Genomic DNA, 5,572 nt, shown 5'->3' with positions numbered 1-5,572 from the left:
TTAAATAAAGGTGTTCTCCACTAGCCTACCTGGTTAAATAAAGGTGTTCTCAACTGGCCTACCTGGTTAAATAAAGGTGTTCTCAACTGGCCTACCTGGTTAAATAAAGGTGTTCTCAACTAGCCTACCTGGTTAAATAAAGGTGTTCTCAACTAGCCTACCTGGTTAAATAAAGGTGTTCTCAACTGGCCTACCTGGTTAAATAAAGGTGTTCTCAACTGGCCTACCTGGTTAAATAAAGGTGTTCTCAACTGGCCTACCTGGTTAAATAAAGGTGTTCTCAACTGGCCTACCTGGTTAAATAAAGGTGTTCTCAACTGGCCTACCTGGTTAAATAAAGGTGTTCTCAACTGGCCTACCTGGTTAAATAAAGGTGTTCTCAACTGGCCTACCTGGTTAAAATAAAGGTGTTCTCAACTAGCCTACCTGGTTAAATAAAGGTGTTCTCAACTAGCCTACCTGGTTAAATAAAGGTGTTCTCAACTGGCCTACCTGGTTAAATAAAGGTGTTCTCAACTAGCCTACCTGGTTAAATAAAGGTGTTCTCAACTGGCCTACCTGGTTAAATAAAGGTGTTCTCAACTAGCCTACCTGGTTAAATAAAGGTGTTCTCAACTAGCCTACCTGGTTAAATAAAGGTGTTCTCAACTAGCCTACCTGGTTAAATAAAGGTGTTCTCAACTAGCCTACCTGGTTAAATAAAGGTGTTCTCAACTAGCCTACCTGGTTAAATAAAGGTGTTCTCAACTAGTCTACCTGGTTAAATAAAGGTGTTCTCAACTAGCCTACCTGGTTAAATAAAGGTGTTCTCAACTAGCCTACCTGGTTAAATAAAGGTGTTCTCAACTGGCCTACCTGGTTAAATAAAGGTGTTCTCAACTAGCCTACCTGGTTAAATAAAGGTGTTCTCAACTAGCCTACCTGGTTAAATAAAGGTGTTCTCAACTGGCCTACCTGGTTAAATAAAGGTGTTCTCAACTAGCCTACCTGGTTAAATAAAGGTGTTCTCAACTGGCCTACCTGGTTAAATAAAGGTGTTCTCAACTAGCCTACCTGGTTAAATAAAGGTGTTCTCAACTAGCCTACCTGGTTAAATAAAGGTGTTCTCAACTGGCCTACCTGGTTAAATAAAGGTGTTCTCAACTAGCCTACCTGGTTAAATAAAGGTGTTCTCAACTAGCCTACCTGGTTAAATAAAGGTGTTCTCAACTGGCCTACCTGGTTAAATAAAGGTGAAATAAAAATATAATAAATAAATATAAATAGCTGAACATTGTGATCAGTCAGGTGTTAGAAAGAAAGGGTTGCCTAGTGGTTAGAGGCAGGGTGGCCTAGTGGTTAGAGGCAGGGTGGCCTAGTGGTTAGAGGCAGGGTGGCCTAGTGGTTAGAGGCAGGGTGGCCTAGTGGTTAGAGGCAGGGTGGCCTAGTGGTTAGAGGCAGGGTGGCCTAGTGGTTAGAGGCAGGATGGCCTAGTTGTCAGAGGCAGGGTGGCCTACTGGTTAGAGGCAGGATGGCCTAGTGGTTAGAGGCAGGGTGGCCTAGTGGTTAGAGGCAGGATGTCCTAGTGGTTAGAGGCAGGGTGGCCTAGTGGTTAGAGGCAGGATGGCCTAGTGGTTAGAGGCAGGGTGGCCTAGTGGTTAGAGGCAGGGTGGCCTAGTGGTTAGAGGCAGGGTGGCCTAGTGGTTAGAGGCAGGGTGGCCTAGTGGTTAGAGGCAGGGTGGCCTACTGGTTAGAGGCAGGATGGCCTAGTGGTTAGAGGCAGGGTGGCCTAGTGGTTAGAGGCAGGATGTCCTAGTGGTTAGAGGCAGGGTGGCCTAGTGGTTAGAGGCAGGGTGGCCTAGTGGTTAGAGGCAGGATGTCCTAGTGGTTAGAGGCAGGGTGGCCTAGTGGTTAGAGGCAGGATGGCCTAGTGGTTAGAGGCAGGGTGGCCTAATGGTTAGAGGCAGGGTGGCCTAGTGGTTAGAGGCAGGATGGCCTAGTGGTTAGAGGCAGGATGGCCTAGTGGTTATAGGCATATAATCCAACTTCATTTCCTCTACCTCTCTTCCCCTCGTTCATCTCTTCTTCCCCTGCTTCCCTAGGTGTTCTCAACTAGCCTACCTGGTTAAATAAAGGTGTTCTCAACTGGCCTACCTGGTTAAATAAAGGTGAAATAAAAATATAATAAATAAATATAAATAGCTGAACATTGTGATCAGTCAGGTGTTAGAAAGAAAGGGTTGCCTAGTGGTTAGAGGCAGGGTGGCCTAGTGGTTAGAGGCAGGGTGGCCTAGTGGTTAGAGGCAGGGTGGCCTAGTGGTTAGAGGCAGGGTGGCCTAGTGGTTAGAGGCAGGGTGGCCTAGTGGTTAGAGGCAGGGTGGCCTAGTGGTTAGAGGCAGGGTGGCCTAGTGGTTAGAGGCAGGGTGGCCTACTGGTTAGAGGCAGGATGGCCTAGTGGTTAGAGGCAGGGTGGCCTAGTGGTTAGAGGCAGGATGTCCTAGTGGTTAGAGGCAGGGTGGCCTAGTGGTTAGAGGCAGGATGGCCTAGTGGTTAGAGGCAGGGTGGCCTAGTGGTTAGAGGCAGGATGTCCTAGTGGTTAGAGGCAGGGTGGCCTAGTGGTTAGAGGCAGGATGGCCTAGTGGTTAGAGGCAGGGTGGCCTAATGGTTAGAGGCAGGGTGGCCTAGTGGTTAGAGGCAGGATGGCCTAGTGGTTAGAGGCAGGATGGCCTAGTGGTTATAGGCATATAATCCAACTTCATTTCCTCTACCTCTCTTCCCCTCGTTCATCTCTTCTTCCCCTGCTTCCCTTTTCACACCCTCCTCTACCTCTCTTCCCCTCTATCATCTCTTCTTCCCCTGCTTCCCTTTTCACACCCTCCTCTACCTCTCTTCCCCTCTTTCATCTCTTCTTCCACTCCTTCACCTCCTTCACCCATCCTCTTCTTATCTCCCCCTTAACCTCTTTCACTACTTAATTTTCCTCCCTCTTTCCTGAGGAGATGCTTCAGCAGCATTCTGGATAATGGAGGGTGATTAGGGTTGAGAGGTGGGTCAGGGGGAAGACGTGACATCACACACACACACACACACACACACACACACACACACACACACACACACACACACACACACACACACACACACACACACACACACACACACTGCTCAAGTAACTACTCAGGGGCCGGTATTCATCTGAAACAATCCAGTCTCTCCCACAAGAGCCTGATTACCTTCTGGAGTAGCTTTGTGTGTGTGTGTGTGTGTGTGTGTGTGTGTGTGTGTGTGTGTGTGTGTGTGTGTGTGTGTGTGTGTGTGTGTGTGTGTGTGTGTGTGTGTGTGTGTCCCATCTCCTCTTAAAACCCCACTTACAGTACTTAGGAAAACCTTGATAGAAGAGAAGAGACCAGCCACTTCAACCACCAGACAGACCAGCCACTTAGTGAAATACTGAGACATTACAAACAGCATTCTCACTTGATTGGCTTAGATACTAAATTGGACAATTGTTCCAAAGATCACGTAGTCTTTAAAATTGTGAATCTTATTCTCTGGTACATAGTGAATCCCAGTGAGTTAATTTGTGTGTATTTTCCCAGTGTGCCATGCGTGTGAGCCTGCATTGCCTGAGGATCACTTGTTACAGGTAATGCTATTTGTCCGGTCTTTTGCGTTTAAACAACTGGCAAGTTGTACAAACCTGAGAATGATAGAATGACAGAATGACAGTATGACAGAATAACAGAATGAGAGCCTGACAGAATGAGAGCATGACAGAAAGACAGAATAACAGAATGACATGATGACAGAATGACAGAATGACAATATGACAGAATAACAGAATGAGAGCCTGACAGAATGAGAGCATGACAGAATGACAGAATGACAGTATGACAGAAGGACAGAATGATATGATGACAGAAGGACAGAATAACAGAATGAGAGAATGATAAAATGACAGAATGAGAGAATGACAGAATGATCAAATGACAGAGTGACATGATGACAGAATGAGAGCATGACAGAATGACATGATGACAGAAGGACAGAATGAGAGAATGACAGAATGACATAATGAGAGAATGACAGAATGATAAAATGACAGAATGACAGAATGAGAGCATGACAGAATGATAGAATGACAGAATGAGAGAATGACAGAATGACAGAATGACAGAATGAGAGAATGAGACATTGAGAGAATGACAGAATTAATGAATGACAGAATGAGAGAATGACAGTGTCGCAATGACATAATGACAGTATGACAGAAAACATAGTGACAATGACAGAATGAGAGAATGAGAGAATGACAAAATGACAGAATGAGAGAATGACAGAATGAGAGTATGACAGTGACAGAATGACAGAATGAGAGTGTAACTGAAATGCATAATGACAGAATGAGAGAATGACAGATTGACAGAATGAGAGAATGAGATAATGAGAGAAATACAGATTGACAGAATGAGAGAATGGGGAATAAGATAGTGAGAGAATGAACAAATGATAGAATGACAGAATGAGAGCCTGACAGAATGATATAATGACAGATTGACAGAATGATATAATGACAGAATGACAGAATGAATGAATGACAGAAAGAGAGAATGGCAGAGTGTCGCAATGACATAATGACAGTATGACAGAAAACAGAATGACAATGACAGAATGAGAGAATGAGATAATGACAGAATGAGAGAATGACAGAATGAGAGTATGACAGTGACATAATGACAGAATGAGAGTGTAACAGAAATACAGAATGACAGAATGAGAGAATGACAGAATGAGAGAAATACAGATTGACAGAATGAGAGAATGACATAATTACAGAATGACAGAATGACAGAATGGGGGAATAAGAGAGTGAGAGAATGAACAAATGATAGAATGACAGAATGACAGAATGAGAGCCTGACAGATTGATATAATGACAGAATGAGAGAATGATATAATGACAGAATGACATGATGACAGATTGAGAGAATGAATTGACAGAATGAATGAATGGCAGAGTTTCGCAATGACATAATGACAGTATGACAGAATGAGAGAATGAGAGAATGACAGAATGACAGAATGACATTTTGACAGTGACAAAATAAGAGTATAACAGAAATACATAATGACAGAATGAGAGAATGACAGAATGAGAGAAATACAGAATGACAGAATGAGAGAATGACAATGAGAGAATGACCGAATGACAGAATGGGTGAATAAGTGAGTGAGAGAATGAACAAATGATATAATGACAGAATGACAGAAGGACAGAATGAGAGCCTGACAGAATGATATAATGACAGATTGACAGAATAATATAATGACAGAATAACATGATAACAGAATGACAGAAGGGCAGAATGATATAATGACAGAATGAGAGCATGACAGATTGACAGAATGATATAATGACAGAATGACATGAAGACAGAATGAGAGAATGACAGAATGAGAGCATGACAGAATGACAGAATTATATAATGACAGAATGACATGATTTCAGAATGAGAGCATGACAGAATGATATAATGACAGAATGAGAGAATGACAGAATGAGAGCATGACAGAATGACAGAATTATATAATG

The sequence above is a fragment of the Oncorhynchus mykiss genome, chromosome 25, assembly GCF_013265735.2.
Source record: "Oncorhynchus mykiss isolate Arlee chromosome 25, USDA_OmykA_1.1, whole genome shotgun sequence".
Taxonomy (NCBI): domain Eukaryota; kingdom Metazoa; phylum Chordata; class Actinopteri; order Salmoniformes; family Salmonidae; genus Oncorhynchus; species Oncorhynchus mykiss.
The sequence above is the reverse complement of the archived record's forward strand: the minus strand, read 5'-3'. Positions refer to the sequence as shown.